Raw genomic sequence first — 21,800 nt, forward strand, 5'->3', positions numbered from 1 at the left:
AAAAGTTAATTATAATCTGTAGCTTTCGTTCCTTGTTTGCTATCTGTGAGAATAATTTAATCTCATTTGTTGCTCAACTTGTTTAAAGAATTCTGGATGCTACAGAACCCCTATGGATAGTGCCTGCATTAAAGGTACTGTCAAATGGGGAATACAGTGCTTTAGAGCATTAATCTAGAGAGGCTTTGAGGAAAATAAATCTTTCATCCAAATGGTGATTGGTACCTAGAATTCACTGCCTAAAAAGGTGGTAGAGGCAGGAACCTTCAAGACATTTAAGACATATTTAGATGAGCACTTCAAACACCACAGTATTCAAGATTTATGGACCAAGTTCAGGAAAATGAGATTTGAATAGATGATGACCCACATAGATACAATGGGTTGAAGGGCCTTTTTACATGCTGTAAAAACCAGATGATGCTAAATCTTTATGAGAAGCTTTGTTCAAGGTCAATAGCAAAAACTTAATCACTAACTGTTTCACTATCTCTCCTTGGCACAACACACTGGCTCACACTTCATGAATGTGAATTGAATGTCACTCTGATGATTGCTGTGAAAAGTGACAAATCCTGTTGCAGTTGGACAACACAATTCTATTTTCTTTAAAAAAAACTTCAAATATGCAAACATGCAGATTAGGAGTAGTACATTTGGTCCCTTGCACCTGCTGCATCATTTAGTGAGATCATTGTTGCTCTGGTTGTGGCGTCAACTCCACTTTCCTGTTTCCCCCAATTCCCTTTGATTCTCTAGTCAATCAATAAGTCTGTCCACCACTGCCTTAAAAATATACCATGATCCCACTTCCACTGCTAACTGGGGAAGAAAATTTTGCAAACTCATGACCCTCAGAGAAAATTAAATCTCCTCATCTCTGCCCTAAGTGCAAGACCTTTAATTTATAAACTGTGTCTTATAGTTCGAGACTTTCCCACAAGGGGAAACATCTTTTCCGCATCCACTCTGTCAATTCCCCGCAGGATCTGATATGTTCAATAAGATCACTCAATAAATCGCCGTCCCTGACCATCAAATGATATTTTCCAGAACCATTCAAGAAAATCTATTCTAATGAGTACTTTAAGGGAAGTTGCTTAATGCGAATCTTTTGCTAATGAAAGAGCCAGAACCAAGCTTGTCAATGTACATTCAAAAGTTTTCTAAGGGGGTTGAAATGAATAAAAAAAAAGCAGCTGACTTGATTCATTTAGTTTATAATGTCACCTTAATTATGGATGGCTATTGCAGTGCAATCTTCAACATGAAATAAACAACTGAAATGAAGCTAATAGGGGGATGTGTGCAATAGTAAAGTTCAAATAATACAATTTCTCAACATAAAAGAAAGACAAACAAATTATTCATGTCTTTTCTGATTCAGAGTCATAGTCATACAACAGACCCTTCAGTCCAACTTGTCTGCACTGACCAGATATCACAATCTGACCTCGTCCCATTTGCCAGTATTTGGCCTATATCCCTCGAAATTCTTCCTATTCATAGATTCATCCAGATGTCTTTTAAGTGTTGTAACTGCACCCGTCTCCGTCACCTCCTCTGGCAACTTGTTCCACACACACACCACCCTCTGCATGAAAAAATTACCCCTCAGATCCTTTTTAAATCTTTCCCCTCTCACCTTAAACCTATGCCATCTCGGTTTGGACACCTTCACCCTAGGAAAAAGACTTTGGCTATTCACCCTGTCCATGCATCTCATGATTTTATAAACCTCAGCCTCCGAGTCTCCCTTTTCTCTCCTAAAGTGATTAATTTATTCACTTCTCTGTATGTTCAGCAGGTATCCAGTATCTCATCAAATGGCCATGAGACGAGATAGAAATATCAACAGACCATGCAGCCATGAGTTTCCCATGGACTGACTTCATGCAATGAGGAGCAGGATCCTTTGCTGTAGTTTTAAACAAAACAAAAATTCAATATTTTATGTCAGATTTCTTTTTCTTCAGGTGCATTGAGCTGGAGTATGTTGTTCTGTCTACTGTTCCTTGTTCATGCAGGAATGCACACAGAGTTAAGACACATTATTTATTTTAAAAGTTAGTAACGTTTCATTTGAGCCTGAAGACTGCAGGTCCAACACCCACTTCAGAAGAAATTCTGGGCCAACATGTTATTAGGATACTGAGGAAGTCGTGTGGCATTCCATATTGAGACACTAAAGCAGGCTTGTCCTTCACATGAATTCAAAAGATCCCAATGTAGCATTCAAGCAAATCCAGGAGAGTTCAGTCAATTAATTATCCCTCAACCAACATCACTAAAACAGACTATCTGGTTACTATTCCATTGCTTTTAGTGAACTCTTGTGGTGTGCAAATTGGATACAGTGCTACTGTGAAGTTTAGATTAGATTACTTACAGTGTGGAAACAGGCCCTTCAGCCCAACAAGTCCACACCGCCCCGCCGAAGCGCAACCCACCCATACCCCTACATTTACCCCTTACCTAACACTACGGGCAATTTAGCATGGCCAATTCACCTGACCTGCAGGTCTTTGGACTGTGGGAGGAAACCGGAGTACCCGGAGGAAACCTCAGCAGACACGGGGAGAACGTGCAAACTCCACACAGTCAGTCGCCTGAGGCGGGTATTGAACCCGGGTCTCTGGCGCTGTGAGGCAGCAGTGCTAACCACTGTGCCACCGTGCCGCCCACCGTGCTTTGAGACATCTTATGAATGAAGCTACATAAATGCAACACCTCCATTCCTTTTTTCATTCTAACCTTAATGCTAAACCAGATGCTATACCCAGATTACAGGCCAGCAATTACAAAGCTTCAGTCTAATTTTGCCCAGAACGGTTATCTCAGTACAATGGACTGGGCGCTTAAGAAATGTTTCTGTTAATTTTCCAGGCTATTAAACTTTCTTTCTCATGATAGATGTTTTTCAGTTAAACCTAAGTTCTAACCCCTTTCTTTTTTTCTAATAATTCAAGCTGAAACTTGGAATTATATTTTGGTGATTTGATCATTTGACAACTCTGAGATCTCTGTTGCATACAATCCACGTAGTAAGATGCAAGCAGTTTTCACAGTGAAGCGTCACCAGAGCAATTGTATTGCATTATGATACTAACAGGCAGAAAATTGACGAGGTGAATGGGGGTAATCTGTGACGATTATGTGTAATTAAGTCAGGTAAAAAATTTAAGATTGGGAGTGGACTGAAGGAGAGATGGGAAAGGAAGAAAACAGAAGTCCCAGCAGTGTGTGGAGATTTCTTTTTCTCCTGCCCTGACAAACCTCCACATGTCTTTGGACCTTATATTTTCCATTTAGATTGGCTCCTTAAATGGGAACGTACAGGGAGAGTGTCGAGGAATGTGACTGGAAGATTAATCTGGAGACCAAGGCTGATACTCCAAGAATGCAGGTTAGGTCCGACCACAGCAGCATTTCTTTTTTAATTCAATCGTAGGGCATAGGTGTTACTTACTAGTTAGTATTTATTGCCCATCCTAATTGCTCTTGAGAAGTTGATACTGAGCTGCTTTTTTGAGCAGCTGCAGTCCATATTGTGCAGGTTACCTCACAATGTCCTTTGGAAGGAAATTCCAGGATTTTGACCCAGCAACAGTGAAGGAACAGTATTTATATATTTCCAAGTAAAGATGGTGAGTGGTTTGGAGACTAACTTGAAACTGGCAATTTTCCTATGTATCTGCTGCCCTTGGCATTCCAGATAGAAGTGGTCATGGGTTTGGAAGGTGCTATTTAAGGAACTCTGGTGAATTTCTGTAGTGCATCTTGTAGTAGGTACACACTGCTGCTACTGAATATTGATGGTGGAGGGAGTGGATGTTTGTGCATGTGGTGCTTTCTCCTGGGTGTTGTCAAGCTTCTTGAGTGTTGTGGAGCTGCACTCATCCAGGCAAGTGGGGAATATTCCATCATGCTTCTACTTGTGCCTTGCATATGGTGGACAGGCTTTGGTGGGTCAGGAGGTGAGTTACTCACTACAGTAGTCCTAGAGAGTGAATCAAACAGTCAGGGCAGGAAGGAACAAAACAGAGAACAAGGTAGGACTGATAAACTAAACTGCATTTACTTCAATGCAAGAGGCCTAACTGGGAAGGCAGATGAACTCAGGGCATGGTTAGAACATGGGACCGGGATATAACAGCAATTACAGAAATGTGGCTCAGGGATGGACAGGACTGGCAGCTTAATGTATCAGGATACAAATGCTACAGGAAGGACAGAAAGGGAGGCACGAGAGGAGGGGGAGTGGCATTTTTGATAAGGGATAGCATTACAGCTGTACTGAGGGAAGATATTCCGAGAAATACATCCAGGGAAGTTATTTGGCTGGAACTAAGAAAACGAAAGGAATGATCACCTTATTGGGATTGTATTATAGACCCCCTAATTGTCAACGGGAAATTGTAAAACAAATTTGTAAGGAGATTTCAGTTATCCGTAAGAAAAAATAGGGTAGTTATGGGAGGGCATTTCAACTTTCCAAACATAAACTGAGACTGCCATAGTGTTAAGGCTTTAGATGGAGAAGAATTTGTTAAATGCATACAAGAAAATTTTCTGATTTGGGATGTGGATGTTCCGACTAGGGAAGGTGAAAACTTTGACTTACTCTTGGAAATAAGGTAGGGCAGGTGACTGAGATGACAGTGGGCGAGCACTTTGGGGCCAGTGACCATAATTCTATTAGTTTTAAAATAGTGATGGAAAAGGATAGACCAGATCTAAAAGTTGAAGTTCTAAATTGGAGGAAGGCTAATTTTGGTAGTATTAGGCAATAGGAAGGAGACCAGAATTGCACGCAATATTCCAACAGTGGCCTAACCAATGTCCTGTACAGCCGCAACATGACCTCCTATACTCAATACTCTGACCAATAAAGGAAAGCATACCAAACGCCTTCTTCACTATCCTATCTACCTGCGACTCCATTTTCAAAAGCTGATTGGGGGTCAGGTGTTCGCAGGTAAAGGGACAACTGGAAATTGGGAAGCCTTCAAAAATTATATACGAGAGTTCAGAAACAGTATATTCTATTAGGGTGAAAGGAAAGGCTGGTAGGTGTAGGGTGTGCTGGATGACTAGAGAAATTGAGGTTTTGGTGATGAAAAAGAAGAAAGCATATGTCAGGTAGAGACAGGAGAGATCAAGAGAATCTTTAGAAGAGTATAAAGAAGGAGTATACTTAAGAGGGAAATGAGGAGGGGAAAAAGGGGACTTTGGCACTTAAAGGTAAGGAAAATCCAAAGTGTTTTTATAAATACATTAAGGACAAAAGGGTAACTAGGAAAAGAATAGGGCCCCTCAAAGATCAGGCAGCATCCAAGGAACAGGAGAATTGACGTTTCGGGCATATGCCCTTTGGGCTTATGCCCGAAACGTCGATTCTCCTGTTCCTTGGATGCTGCCTGACCTGCTGCGTTTTTCCAGCAACACATTTTCAGCTCTGATCTCCAGCATCTGCAGTCCTCACTTTCTCCCCTCAAAGATCAGCAAGGCAGGAGTTGGGGGAGATACGAAGCTCGTCTTTTGCATCAGTGTTTATTGTGGAGAAAGACATGGAAGATATGGAATGTGGGGAAATAGATCATGACATGAAGAAATAGAATGTGGGGAAATAGATGGTGACATCTTGAAAATGTCCATATTACAAAAGTGGTGGTACAGAATGTCTTGATAAATCTCTAGGACCAGATCAGGTGTACCCTAGAACTCTGTGGGAAGCTAGGGAAGTGATTGTTAGACCCCTTGCTGAGATATTTGTATCACCAGTAGTCACAGGTGAGGTGCCGGAAGACTAGAGGTTGGCTAACGTGGTGCCACTATTTAAGAAAGGTGGTAAGGAAAAGCCAGGGAATTCTAGACTGGTGAGCCTGGCATCGGTGGTGGACAAGTTATTGGAAGGAATCCTGAGGGACAGGATGTACATGTATTTGGAAAGCAAGGACAGATTGGGGATAGTCAACATGGCTTTGTGCATGGAAGATCACGTCTCATGAACATGATTGAGTTTTTTAAAGATGTAACAAGAGATTTGATGAGCGCAAAGTGGTGGACATGATTGATATGGACTTCAGTAAGGCGTTTGACAAGGTTCCCCATGGAAGACTGGTTAGCAAGGTTATTGAATACAGGGACAACTCACCATTTTGGATACAGAACTGGCTCAAAGGTAGAAAACAGAGGGTGGTGGTGGAGGGTTGCTTCTCAGACTGGAGGCATGTGACCAATCGTGTGCCTCAAGGATCAATGCTGGGTCCACTATTTTTCATCATTTAAATAAATGATTTGGATGTGAGCATAAGAGGTGTAGTTAGTAAATTTGCAGATGACAACAAAATTGGAGGTGTAGTGGACAGCGAAGAAGGTTACCTCTGAATACAAGGGGATCTTGTCCGACGCTCCGGGGAAAACAGCCCCAGCCTGTTCGGCCTCTCCCTGTAGCCCAAATCCTCCAATCCTGGCAACATCCTTGTAAATCTTTTCTGAACGCTTTCAAGTTTCACAACATCTTTCCAATAGGAAGGAGACCAGAATTGCACGCAATATTCCAACAGTGGCCTAACCAATGTCCTGTACAGCCGCAACATGACCTCACAACTCCTATACTCAATACTCTGACCAATAAAGGAAAGCATACCAAACGCCGCCTTCACTATCCTATCTACCTGCGACTCCATTTTCAAGGAGCTATGAACCTGCACTCCAAGGTCTCTTTGTTCATTAACACTTCCTAGAACCTTACCATTAAGTGTATAAGACCTGCTAAGATTTGCTTTCCCAAAATGTAGCACCTCGCATTTATCTGAATTAAACTCCATCTGCCACTTCTCAGCCCAATGACCTCATTGTAATCTGAGGTAACTCTCTTCGCTGTCCACTACACGTCCAATATTGGTGTATTCTGCAAAGTTACTAACTGTACCTCTTATGTTCGCATCCATATCATTTATGTAAATGACAAAAAGTAGAGGGCCCAGTACCGATCCTTGTGGCACTCCACTGGTCACAGGCCTCCAGTCTGAAAAACAACCCTCCACCACCACCCTCTGTCTTCTACCTATGAGCCAGTTCTGTATCCAAATGGCTAGTTTTCCCTGTATTCCATGAGATCTAACCTTGCTAATCAGTCTCCCATGGGGAACCTTGTCAAATGCCTTACTGAAGTCCATATAGATCATATCTACTGCTATGCCCTCATCAATCTTCTTTGTTGCTTCTTCAAAAAACTTAATTAAGTTTGTGTGACATGATTTCCCACGCACAAAGCCATGTTGACTATCCCGAATCAGTCCTTGCCTTTCCAAATACATCTACATCCTGTCCCTCAGGATTCCCTCCAACAAGTTGCCCACCACCGAGGTCAGGCTCACTGGTCTATAGTTCCCTGGATTGTCTTTACCGCCCTTCTTAAACAGTGGCACCATGTTTGCCAACTTCCAGTCTTCAGGCACCTCACCGGATGACACAAATATCTCAGCAAGAGGCCCAGCAATCATTTCTCTAGCTTCCCACAGAGTTCTCGGGTACACCCGATCAGGTCCTGGGGATTTATCCACCTTTAACCATTTCAAGACATCCTCCTCTGTAACCTGGACATTTTGCAGGATGTCACCATCTATTTCCCTACAGTCTATAGATTCCATATTCTTTTCCACAGTAAATACTGATGCAAAATATTCATTTAGTATCTCTCCCATTTTCTGTGGCTCCACACAAAAGCTGCCTTGCTGATCTTTGAGGGGCCCTATTCTCTAGATAAAAGCAATGACTGCAGATGCTGGAAACCAGAATTTAGGTTAGAGTGGTGCTGGAAAAGCACAGCAGTTCAGGCAGCATCCGAGGTGCACTATCTCCCAAGTTAACCTTTTGTCCTTAATATATTTATAAAAACCCTTTGGATTCTCCTTAATTCTATTTGTCAAAGCTATCTCATGTCCCCGTTTTGCCCTCCTGATTTCCCTCTTAAGTATACTCCTACTCTCTTTATACTCTTCTAAGGATTCACTTGATCTATCCTGTTTGTACTTGACATATGCTTCCTTCTTTTTCTTTACCAAACCCTCAATTTCTTTAGTCATCCAGCATTCCCTATACCTACCAGCCTCCTTGTTTCACCTTTGGAATTCAGCTATTTTGTCCATGTTTGAACCAAGGCTGTAAATGAGGTCAGGAGCTGAATGACTCTAGTGAAATCAAAACTGTGTAGCGAGTAGGAGCTGCTTAATAGCATTGTTGATGACACCTTCTATCACTTTACTGTTGATTGAGCATCGACTATTATGGCGGAAATTCACTGAGTTAGAGTTGTCCTGCTTTTTGTATAAAGGACATATCTGGACAAATTTTCACGTTGTCAAGTAGATGCCAGTGTTGTAGCTGTTGGAATTTAAATTCACTTAATAAAATCTGCAATTGAAAGCTGGTCATCAGTAATGGCAACTGTGGATTTAGCATTGATTTTTGAAGGTTCATTATTAAGGAGGGACATCTGCTATTCTGACCTTGTGATTCCAGACCCATAATAATGTAATCGACTCTTAACAGACCTTTCAAATGGACTGAGCTGAAAATGTGTTGCTGGAAAAGCGCAGCAGGTCAGGCAGCATCCAAGGAACAGGAGAATCGACGTTTCGGGCATAAGCCCTTCTTCAGGAGCTGATTCCTGAAGAAGGGCTTATGCCCGAAACGTCGATTCTCCTGTTCCTTGGATGCTGCCTGACCAGCTGCGCTTTTCCAGCAACACATTTTCAGATCTGATCTCCAGCATCTGCAGTCCTCACTTTTTCCTTTCAAATGGACTAACAAGGCACTCAGGTTAAAGGAAATTAGGGATGGATACAAATGTTGTCCTTTACAGACACCCACATCCTGTAAAATAATAAAGAAAGGAAGAAGCATTCTTCTCCTGTTTCTCCATTTGCCAAATTGGTATAAACCTGGGTTTAGTAAGAACAGTGTGCTCAGTGTCAAGCTGAATTTTTTGTCTTGCTATTGTCCTATCTATTTCAAAAATTGTACATGATAATTGGGACCATGTCTATTTCCTTGGGTTCTCCTAAGTTTATGCAGCAACCATATCCAAGTTGGGATTTCACTGACCCAGATTTCCCAAAAAGATTGGAAACACTATATACGATCCTGATTAGACTAAAAAAAATACACACTTATCTTGAGAGGTATTTTCTGTGTGAACGTTTGGCCTGTAGTCTACTCAGTTGAAGTAGGTTAGCCCAGGCCAAGAACCTGTGATGCATGCAGCAAATTGAATCAACATTGAAAAAAGATTTAAAAAAAGAATTCCTGACATTTTTTTCAAGATTTAAAAACCCTGAAGCCATGTTGTTAGCTAGGAAGGGAAGGTAAATGTGGAAGGTAACTAAGGGACAACTGGGGGATTGCCTAGTGAGGAGGGATTGGAGTTGTGTGTTGGTAGGGGTGGGGTGGAAGATGGAGTAGGTGTTATGATGGGTGACAGGGTAAGGAATCAGTTCATTTCAGAATCATAAAAAGATCAACCAAATAAACTCTACTGCATTCCAGATAGCTTAATTTGCATAGTGTCTACACATGGAATGCAGTGCCTGGGAGTATGTAGAAGGAAGTTTGATCAATGCATTCAAAAGGTTGTTAGACTATTATTTTAAAAGGAATAGTGTGGAACATTGTGAGGAATATGCAGAAAGATAGCATTATTTGAAATGTTCATGTAGAGATTTTTTGACAGAATACTCAGAAGTTCGGGTGGCTGATAAGTGGTTCAGTGATTTAGGTGGACTGTCAGAGCGGATCAAGTGAGTGGACGGACGTGATCTTCAGGTTTGGAAGTGGATGTTCACGCAAGTTAAATTTGTACAGAGTTCAAGGGGCAAGTAGACGTAAGGTGATTCAGAGTGCTGGTCCATAGAAGTTCTGGGGACAGGGAGATGATGTAAGTCAGGTCCAGATGGATGGGGAGTGGAGCAAGTCTGAGATTGAGGGAGAAATCTGCTGTCTGTATGCTTCAAAGGGTGAGGGGATAGAGGTCAGTGTTGTATCAGAGGTTTCAGGTGAGATTAGGTTCTGTACAGTATGGAAACAAGCCCTTCGGCCCAACAAGTCTTAACCGACCCGCCGAAGAGTAGACCACCTAGACCCATTCCTGTACCCTGCATTAACCCCTGACTAATGCACCTAACACTAACCTGCACATAGAACATAGAACATTACAGCGCAGTACAGGCCCTACAGCCCTCGATGTTGTGCTGTCCTGCCATACTAATCTGAAGCTCATCCCACCTACACTATTCCATGTACGTCCATTTGCCTGTCCAATGACGACTTAAATGCACTTAAACTTGGCGAATCTACTACCGATGCAGGCAAAGCATTCCATACTCTTACTACTCTCTGAGTAAATAAACTACCTCTGACATCTGTCTTATACCTATCTCCCCTCACTTTAAAGTTGTGGCCCCTCGTGTTTGCCATCCCCATACTTGGAAAAAGGCTCTCCCTGTACATCCTATCTAATCCTCTGATTATCTTGTATGTCTCTATTAATTCACCTCTCAACCTTCTTCTCTCTAACGAGAACAGCCTCAAGACCCTCAGCCTTTCCTCATAAGTCATTCCTTCCATACTAGGCAACATCCTAGTAAATCTCCTCTGCACCCTTTCCAAAGCTTCCACATCCTCCTTATAATGCGGTGACCAGAACTGTACACAATACTCCAAGTGTGGCTGTACCAGATCTTTGTACAGCTGCAGCATAACCTCCTGATTCCGGAACTCAATCCCTCTATTAATAGAAGCTAAAACACTGTATGCCTTCTTAACAACCCTGTCAACCTGGGTGGCAACTTTCAAGGATCTGTGTACCTGGACACCGAGATCTCTCTGCTCATCTACACTACCAAGAATCCTACCATTAGCCCAGTACTTTGCATTCCGATTACTCCGGCCAAAGTGTATCACCTCACACTTGTCCACATTAAACTCTATTTGCCACCTCTCAGCCCAGCTCTGCATCGTATCTATGTCTCTCTGCAACCTACTCCATCCTTCGTCACTAACCACACCTCCACCGACCTTAGTGTCATCCGCAAATTTACTAATCCACCCTTCTAAGCCCTCATCCAGGTCATTTATAAAAATGACGAACAGCAGTGGACCCAACACCGAACCTTGCAGTATGCCGCTAGTAACTAGACACCAAGATGAACATGTTCCATCAACTACAATCCTCTGTTTTCTTTCAGCAAGCTAATTACTGATCCAATCTGCTATGTCTCCCACAATCTCATTCCTCTGCATTTTGTATAATAGCCTACTGGGGGGAACCTTATTGAACGCCTTGCTGAAATCCATATACGCCACATCAACTGGTTTAGTTTCATCTACCTGTTTGGTCACTTTGTCAAAAAAATCAATAAGATTCGTTAGGCATGACCTATCCTTCACAAAACCGTGCTGACTGTCCCTGATCAGATTATTCTTTTCTAGATGGTTATAAATCCTATCTCTTATAACCTTTTCCAACACTTTACCAACAACTGAAGTAAGACTCACTGGTCTGTAATTACCAGGGTTGTCTCTACTACCCTTTTTGAACAAGGGAACCACATTTGTTATCCTCCAGTCCTCAGGCACTATTCCTGTAGACAATGATGATTTGAAGATCAATGCCAAAGGCTCGGCAATCTCTTCCCTTGCTTCCCAGAGGATCCTAGGATAGATCCCATCCGGCCCAGGGGACTTGTCTATTTTCACACTCTGCAGTATTTCTAGTACCTCTTCCTTGTGAACCTCAATCTCTTCTAGTCTAGGTGCAAGTAGCTCTGTATCTTCCTCCCCAACATTTTCATTTTCTATAGTGAACACAGTTGAAAAATATTTATTTAGTGCTTCCCCTATCTCCTCTGACTCCACACACAACTTCCCACTATTATTCTTGATTGGCCCTAATTTAACTCGTCATTCTTTTATTCCTGACATACATATGGAAAGCCTTAGGGTTAACCCTGATCCTATCCGCCAACAACTTCTCATGTCTCCTCCTGGCTCTTCTGAGCTCTCTTTTTAGGTCTTTCCTGACTTCCTTGTAACCCTCAAGCGCCCGAACTGAGTTTTCACATTTCGTCCTAACATAAGCTTCCTTCTTCTTGACCAGGGATTCCACTTCCTTAGTAAACCTCTGAAACCTTCCTAATCCTCTGAAACCACTTCCCAAAGAGATGGTAAAGATTCTTAATGCTGCGACTTGGCTACTCATTTAAAAAAGGGGCGGCACGGTGGCACTGCTGCCTCACAGCACCAGAGACCTGGGTTCAATTCCCGACTCAGGCAACTGACTGTGTGGAGTTTGCACATTCTCCCCGTGTCTGCGTGGGTTTCCTCTGGGTGCTCCGGTTTCCTCCCACAGTCCAAAGATGTGCAGGTCAGGTGAATTGGCCATGCTAAATTACCCGTAGTGTTAGGTAAAGGGGTAAATGTAGGGGAATGGGTGGGTTTCGCTTCGGCGGGTCGGTGTGGACTTGTTGGGCCGAAGGGCCTGTTTCTACAGTGTAAGTAATCTAATCTCATCTAATCTAAACCACGGCTCACGCGTTTTATATCTTCCTCCTTGCCTGACAGGGACATACTTATCTAGGACACACTGGAGCTTTTCCTTGAATAAGCTCCACATTTTTAATGTGCTCATCCCTTGCAGTTTCCGGACCATGGGAGGAAACTGGACCACCTGGAGTAAACCCACGGGGAGAATGTGCAAACTCCACACAGACAGTCAGAATTCCCGAGGCTGGAATCGAACCTGGGTTCTTGGCGCTGTGAGGCAGCAGAGCTAACCACTAAGCCACTGAGCCACCATGCTGCCCTGTTTTAGTTGTTTTAAAAACAACTTTTAATTCCTCTAACCTTTTCTGAATAACTATTAAAAGCCTCCAACTCAAAGTTAGGGACATTTTGGAGAGCTCGAGGTGCTGAATCTGGTTCCCCAAGTTTTAGCTTCCGTGTCAATTCCTAGTGATTCATCTACATCAGGATTTCAACATGGTCCTGATGCAGAACTCCTGTATGCACTGTTGAAACCAATCTGCTCAGACCATGTTTGGAGTATTGTGTGCATCATATCTCAGGAAGGACGTACTGCCTTGGAATGTGTTCAGAGGACGTTCATGAGAATGGCCCCAGGAATGAAAGGCTTAACATATGAGGAAAGTTTGAAGACTTTAGGACTATACTGAATGGAGTTTAGAAGGATAAAGGGGATCAAACTGAAGCATACAGAATCTCAATGTCCTGGACAGAGTAGATGATGATAAGATAGTTACATTGGTAGGAGAGACTAGAACCTGAGGGCACAGCGTTGGAATAAAGGGAATATCTTTTAGAATGGCGATAAGGAGAAACTTATTCTGCTAGAGAGTCGTGAATCTTTGGACTTCATTGCCACAGGCTGTGGAGGCCAGGTAATTGAATATATACAAAAGTCGGAGGTGTTGTTGACAGTGAGGAAGGATGTGGCAGGTTACAGCAGGATATAGAGAAGCTGCAGAGCTGGGCAGAAAGGTGGCAAATGGAATTCAATGTAGCTAAGTGTGACGTGATTCACTTTGGGAAGAATAACAAAAAGATGGGGTACTGGGCTAATGGTCGGATACTTGGTAGTGTGGATGAGCAGAGGGATCTTGGTGTCCATGTACACAGATCTCTGAAAGTTGCCACCCAGGTAAATAGTGCGGTGAGGAAGGCATATGGCGTACTGGCTTTTATTGGTAGAGGAATTGAGTTCCGGAGTCCTGAGGTCATGATGCAGTTGTATAAGACTCTGGTGCGGCCGCATCTGGAATATTGTGTGCAGTTTTGGTCACCATACTATAGGAAGGATGTGGAGGCACTGGAACGGGTGCAGAGGAGGTTTACCAGGATGTTGCCTGGTATGGAAGGAAGATCGTATGAGGAAAGACTGAGACACTTGGGGCTGTTTTCATTAGAGAAAAGAAGGTTTAGGGGTGACTTGATTGAGGTGTACAAGATGATTAGGGGGTTAGATAGGGTTGACAGTGTGAACCTTTTCCCGCGTATGGAGTCGGGTATTACAAGGGGGCATAGCTTTAAATTAACGGGGGGTAGATATAGGACTGAAGTTAGGGGTAGGTTCTTCACTCAGCGAGTCGTAAGTTCATGGAATGCCCTGCCAGTAGCAGTGGTGGACTCTCCCTCTTTATGGGCATTTAAGCGGGCATTGGATAGGTATATGGAGGATAGTGGGTTAGTATAGGTTAGGTGGGCTTGGATCGGCGCAACATCGAGGGCCAAAGGGCCTGTACTGCGCTGTATTCTTCTATGTTCTATGTTCTATACAAGACTGAGATCGATATGTTCTTGAGTATCGAGAGGATCAAGGGTTAGAGGTAGAAAGCGGGACAATGGGGTTGAGAAACTTATCAGACTTGATTGAATGGTGGATCAGATTTATGGCTGATCTGATCATTCTCTCAGTTGATGGGCTGCATGGTGGCACTGTGGTTAGCACTGCAGCCTCACAGTGTCAGGTTTGATTCCAGCCTCAGGCACCGATCTGTGTGCAGTTTGTACATTCCCTCCATTTCTGCGTAGGTTTCCTCGCATAGTCCAAAGATGTGTGAGTTAGGTGGATTGGCCATGCTAAATTGCCCATATTGTCCAGGGATGTGGGGGCTAGCTATGGAAAATGCAGGGTTGCGGAGATGGTGTGGGTCTGGGTGAGATGCTCTTTGGAGGGTGGGTGTGGACTCAATGGGTCAACTGGCCTGCTTCCACACTGTAGGGATTCTTTGGATTCTATGCCTTTTCTCTGTAACCTTTGATTTCTTAACTGATACCTATCTCAGTCTTGAATATGTTAAATGATCCAGCCTCTATCGCACAAGAAATTCCTCCTCATCTCTGCCTTAAATGGGTGACCCCTTACTCTGAGATTATATCCTCTCATCGTAGATTTTCCCACAATGTGAAACAACTTCTCAGCATCTACCCTGACAAGCCCCTGAAGAACTTTCTATGTTTCAATAAGGTTTCCTCTCATTCTTCTAAACTTCAATGAATGCAACATACTCGACCTCTCCTCATATGTAAAATTCCTCAAGAGCTGGGATAAGTTTTCTGATGTGCCTCCAATGCGAATATTGTTTTCCTTAGCTAATTGTACACTGTATTCTAGCTATGTCCTGACCAATACCTCTTATAGTTTTAGCAATACTGTGAACACAGTAGCTGGTGGAATTTAAATTCAAATAATTAGTAATTATTAAGTAATCAACCAAATAGCGAGTTCTATTCAACAAATCCTTTCAATATACACCAATGGCAGGCAGAAGGAGCTTGAGAAACTTCTGTTATGGCATGGGATAGAAGGAGATTGGAACATCTATCATCACTAATCAAAGCTCTGATTACAAATTGGAATGTAAAAAGTGCATGTTGCCACAGTGAGCCAAATTCTTTGGGGGGCAGTTGGCTGGATGACCAGTATGTATCAGATTAGTGCCATTGTGGTTTTGGTTGATTTGAGATCCAACTACTTTCCATACCTGTGACAGAGATCATGGCATTGCGGATTGAAACTGCTTTTGGACAGAGAACTAATAAAGAAGAAGAAAATATCTGAAACTGAAAGCAAGTTGCAGTATTAATGACCATGATTGTTATAAAAATCCATCAAAGTCAAAATTTGGATATACTGGTGTTGGACTGGGGTGTACAAAATTAAAAATCACATGACACCAGGTTAAAGTCCAACAGGTTTGATTGGAAGCACTAGCTTTCGGAGCACTGCTCCTTCATCCAGTGGTTGTCAATCATCTGATGAAGGAGCAGCGCTCCGAAAGCTAGTGCTTCCAATTAAACTTGTTGGAGTATAACCTGCTGTCATGTGATTTTTAATGTTGTTCATCTAGGTCAACAGATCCTTTAAGGACACTGGCCACTCATGTGTTTCTTTTCTTCCTGGTGGTGGAACATGAATAAAGTTTTCTGCACTCATTGTTTTTTCACTGTGTCCTACACCTACACACACATGGCTGTTTTCTCTGTAACTTTTGATTTCCTAACTGATACCTGTCTCAGCCTTGAATATATTTAATGATCCAGCCTCTACAACTATATGCACAAGAAACTGCTCCTCATCTCTGTCTTAAATGGGTGACCCCTTTCTCTAAGATGATGTCCTCTCATCCTGGATTTGCTGTTTGGTGGTAGTTTGGGAGTCTTTATATTAAAAAAAATCCTTTATTGAAGAAAATCTGTCATCCTTACATAGCCTGACTTATTTAGACTCGAGATGCACATAATGTGGTTGAGACTTGATTGCCCTCTGAAATAGCCTAGCAAGACACTAAAAAAATCTCCAGAAAGGTCATGCTGGATGAACTACAATAGTACAAGAAGGCATCTCATGATCATCTTCTCAAGGGCAATTAGGGATGGAGAATAAAATGATGGCCTTGTCAAAGATGCCCACATCTAATGAAAAAAATAGTAAAATAGATCTATTGATAGGCTTACCTAACAATGCTCTATTAACCTTAACCTTGCCACAGTTTCCTCAGCTTTTTGTAGCAGTGATTTTAGTTTTCCTTTGTGTCCAAAATGCTTCCTGACTTAACTCCTGAATAGAATGGTTTGAATTTTTTTGATGTGGAGGTGCCGGTGTTGAATTGGGGTGGACAAAGTTAAAAATCACACACCAGGTTATAGTCCAACAGCTTTACTTGGAAGTACTAGCTTTCAGAGCACTGCTCCTTCATCAAGTAGCTGTGGAGCAGGATCATAAGACACAGAATTTATAGTAAAAATCTCCATGTCATGCAAGTGAGATCATTTGCTGTAAATTCTATGTTTTGTGATCCAGGACTATAACCTGGTGTTGTGTGATTTTTAACTTTGAATTTTAAGAAGACGCCTATTTATTTCAAATTCCCACATCAGAGGAAATCATTTCTGAGTACTTCCCAGTTAAACACCATAATAAATTTAAATACTTAATTTTGCTCACACAAGTCTCAGCAATGTGTCCTTATAATTTAACTGTTTCAGCCAAGCTATCCTTCTGATGAATCTGCACTGCTGCTTTTTAACTATGTCCTGCCAGGAATGCTGAAATCGTACACGCTAAGAGGAATTGAATCTTAAATCCTGATTGAACACACTTGCATTCACAGTCACATACGTGCACACGAGCGCGCGCACACAAAACAGTGAGAACAGACCCCTTTAGCCTGCATGACCATTCAACTAGATCTTCTGCCTCTGCACCATTTCCCAATCTCTTGATATCTTTAATATGTAGTAAAAGGTAGGTGCCATGGGTAGCTGATTTCCTGCTGCCGTTAGATAATTGACAGCCAGCTCAAATAGGAGTTGAAAGTACGGTGTTTGACATTACCCCATGTTATTTGCTAAGTTTACATTTTGATAGTTTGGCTATCCCCGATAGATTGCTTGAAAATGCAGTTAATAAAGACACTAATAGCTACAGTCCATTAGTCAGATTCTGACTAGCCTCTTATGAAAGCATTCCATTTTCTTATTGCATGTATTATTTTCAAGTACAGAGTTTACTTCAGTGCTAAAATAGTAGAAAATAGTTAACTAAACAAGGTTATTATCAGCACAAAATGTTGACGAAATTGTTCCCAAAACCACTTGATTTAAACTGATCTATTAGTTTGAGGTTAACAAAAAATACATTTGTAGTCTTTATCACATTCTCTCTATTTGCATTTTAAGATTAATTCATTGGTTGTGCCACCATTTGACACTTCAGTTTTGTATACAAGTGCATTTATCAAGATAAAATTATGTATCTGTGTGCTCACCAAGTCATAAATCATTTCTGATTGCCAGAACCTAGTCACAGATCTCTTCGTAACTGCTATTTTCTTGAAAGACTTTGAAAGCAAAACAGTCATAGAAACTAAAGAAATAATTACGATCCCATGAATCACTTCTGAAATCGTAATTAATGGATCTGACATGAAATTGATGGGCCAATGGCCTCCCTCTGTTTTTGGATCTGAAGATAGGTCACTGGACTCAAAATGTTACTCTGCTTTCACTCCACTTTTTTTCTCTCAGATTCCCAGCATCTACAGTTTTGTCTTTATATTTTAGTGGCCTTCTTCTGTATGGTATTAACTCTGAAAAGCAGTTGAAGAATAAAAATAAATTTTTTGACATGCATCAACTCACAAGTTAAGTCTTCACTAAATGGCACTAAAATGTCTTCCTTTCTCCGAGGAAGGAGTTCAGCAAAAATCTCCTTAGATCTGGCAGCATCTTGCTGATTATCAATGGAAAATGTAGCAAGTGGAGCATATGAATTATGTTGATTGAAGTGGACAGCCTCTCCAGGTTGATAAACCTTGGGGGTCAGCACTTGAATGAAGGCAGTTGTGAGCCTGACTCACGGCACATCCTGAATAGAGGGACTCTAGGTCAGCACACAGCAAAACCCTAGAAAAAAGCTAAGCCTTGGCCAAACAGTTAACAGTTTTCTTCAGAATTTAGGCCAGCAAGCCATTGTAGTAGCTGCCGTTATTCAGACTCAAAATAGCAAAAGTGTCCCATTGAATCTAAATTGAGTAAGTTAACTCATGAGCCGGAATCTAGGAGATTCTCGTTAAGTGGTCACCTAATTCTAATGGAGGTTGATAAAGTTGCTGAAAATGTGTTGCTGGAAAAGCGCAGCAGGTCAGGCAGCATCCAGGGAACAGGAGAATCGACGTTTCGGGCATAAGCCCTTCTTCAGGAATTCAAAGATTTCAACCTACTACTCTTACAAGGATGCCTTGAAGAAGCTCTCTTCCTCCCTCTACTCCAGCATCTGCAGACCTCACTTTCTCCCCTTGATAAAGTCGCTGCTGTGTCTAGCTACACCTGTTGGAAGATAAACTGAGAGCTATCAAAGGTGCCTTAGCTCCCACATCTGTACCAGAGCTCAGGTCTTTTCTTGGATTGATGAATTATTACAGAGAGTTCAAAGATAACCTGGCACCATCCTAGCACTCTTACCTCTGCTATTGATGAAGGGTCAGCTGAGAGATAATTTCCAAAGCATAGTCTTTAGGGAGGTGAAGAAGATGCTATTTTTGTCTAATCTGTTGGCACATCATGATACCAAGCTAGATCTGCTGCTGGCACATGTGATGCCTCCTGTATCAGGGTAGTATTGCTCCCAGATGGCCCAATTGAAAGGAACATTCAATAGTGCATGCTTCCTAGAATTTGCCTGATGCACGGCACGGTGGCTCAGTGGTTAGCACTGCTGCCTCACAGCGCCAGAGACCCGGGTTCAATTCCCGCCTCAGGCGACTGACTGTGTGGAGTTTGCACATTCTCCCCGTGTCTGCGTGGGTTTCCTCCGGGTGCTCCGGTTTCCTCCCACCATCCAAAAGATGTGCAGGGTCAGGTGAATTGGCCATGCTAAATTGCCCGTAGTGTTAGGTAAGGGGTAAATGTAGGGGTATGGGTGGGTTTTGCTTCGGCGGGTCGGTGTGGACTTGTTGGGCCGAAGGGCCTGTTTCCACACTGTAATCTAATCTAATCTAATCAGAGCATAAATACACTCAGACAGTGAAGAACGATTTGGCAGTCAACTTTGGTGTGGGTAAGTTCCACTGATATCTTTATGGATGTAAATTTGTAATAGCAACAGACCGCAAACTCCTGCGAGGGCTACTCAAAGAGGACAAGGCCATGACACCCATAGCCTCAGGCCAAATTCATTGATGGACTCTCATTCTAAGTGCACACGATTGCAGGTTTAAACATAGTTCGGGAGGCCAAGTAGAAAAGGCAGATGCTCAGACCGTCTCCTGCTAGCAGGTACATCACTGTTGATACCGCCACGTGACAAGTCCATTGTGATTTTAAATATTCCAGATACTCTTCCGTTCACTGCTGACAATATCAGATTGTGGACAAAAAAAGGTGTAGTCTTGGCAAAACTAAAACAGCTTATGGTGATTGTGGAATCAAAAGGGCCATCATAATCAGAATTGAGACCTTCCTGGACCCAGTGAGACTAGATCATTGTCGAGAGCATCATTTTATTATGGGGAGCAAGAGTAATTGTCCCAAGCAAAGGAACTCCACCAATTATCCAATCCAGGTGTCCAAAATGAAGTTGTTGGTAAGAAGTTATGTCTGGTGGCCAGGACTGGATGCAGACACAGGTACTTTGATGGGACAGTGCCCGAAGTAGTAACAGGGAGAAAAATTACCACCATTAGCTCCCTCACATTAGTGGGAATGGCTGGGTAACCTTAACTGAGATACACATTAATTATGCAGGTTCTTTCATGGAAGAGGTACAAGAAAAATAATAAGCCTGCATCCCTCGACTTAGATGGGGAGGGATGTAGTGATTATAACAAATTCAGCAAGGTGGACCTCATAGAATAACCGTTCCCTGATTGTGGCTGTAAAGCTGGTCCAATAAGGGAGCACTGACTAACCGATATAAACAGGACTATAAGACCATAAGACCATAAGACATAGGAGTGGAAGTAAGGCCATTCGGCCCATCAAGTCCACTCCGCCATTCAATCATGGCTGATGCGCATTTCAGCTCCACTTACCAGCGTTCTCCCCGTAGCCCTTAATTCCTCGAGACAACAAGAATCTATCAATCTCGGCCTTGAAGACATTTAGCGTCCCGGCTTCCACTGCACTCCGTGGCAATGAATTCCACAGGCCCACCACTCTCTGGCTGAAGAAATGCCTCCGCATTTCTGTTCTGAAATGACCCCCTCTAATTCTAAGGCTGTGTCCACGGGTCCTAGTCTCCTCGTTTAACTGAAACAATTTCCTAGCATCCACCTTTTCCAAGCCATGTATTATTTTGTACGTCTCTATTAAGTCTCCCCTTAATCTTCTAAACTCCAACGAATACAATCCCAGTATCCTCAGCCGTTCCTCATATGTTAGACCTGTCATTCCAGGGATCATCCGTGTGAATCTCCGCTGGACACGTTCCAGTGCCAGTATGTCCTTCCTGAGGTGTGGGGACCAAAACTGGACACAGTACTCCAAATGGGGCCTAACCAGAGCTTTATAAAGTCTTAGTAGTACATCTCTGCTTTTATATTCCAACCCTCTTGAGATAAGAGACAACATTGCATTCGCTTTCTTAATCACGGACTCAACCTGCATGTTTACCTTTAGAGAATCCTCGACTAGCACTCCCAGATCCCTTTGTGCTTTGGCTTTATTAATTTTCTCACCATTTAGAAAGTAGTCTATGCTTTTATTCTTTTTGCCAAAGTGCAAGACCTCGCACTTGCTCACGTTAAATTCCATCAGCCATTTCCTGGACCACTCTCCCAACCTGTCTAGATCCTTCTGTAGCCTCCCCACTTCCTCAGTACTACCTGCCTGTCCACCTAACTTCGTATCATCGGCAAACTTCGCTAGAATGCCCCCGGTTCCCTCATCCAAATCATTAATATATAATGCGAACAGCTGTGGCCCCAGCACCGAACCCTGCGGGACACCGCTCGTCACCGGCTGCCATTCTGAAAAAGAACCTTTTATCCCAACTCTCTGCCTTCTGTTAGACAGCCAATCCTCAATCCATCCCAGCAGCTCACCTCGAACACCATGGGCCCTCACCTTGCTCAGCAGCCTCCAGTGTGGCACCTTATCAAAGGCCTTTTGAAAGTCTAGACAGACCACATCCACTGGGTTTCCCTGGTCTAACCTACTTGTTACCTCTTCAAAAAATTCCAACAGGTTTGTCAGGCATGACCTCCCTTTACTAAATC

General features: G+C 42.7%; 1 protein-coding gene across 1 annotated transcript in view; it reads left to right on the plus strand.

Annotated features, from left to right (window-relative positions):
• The window catches only part of ctnna2 (catenin (cadherin-associated protein), alpha 2), a 1,293,121-nt gene that overhangs the window by 518,826 nt on the left and 752,495 nt on the right, over positions 1 to 21,800 (plus strand). The window lies entirely within an intron of this gene.

The sequence above is a fragment of the Chiloscyllium plagiosum genome, unplaced genomic scaffold (genome assembly GCF_037043375.1).
Source record: "Chiloscyllium plagiosum isolate Xiang-an unplaced genomic scaffold, Cpla_swu_hap1 HiC_scaffold_1, whole genome shotgun sequence".
Lineage (NCBI taxonomy): Eukaryota > Metazoa > Chordata > Chondrichthyes > Orectolobiformes > Hemiscylliidae > Chiloscyllium > Chiloscyllium plagiosum.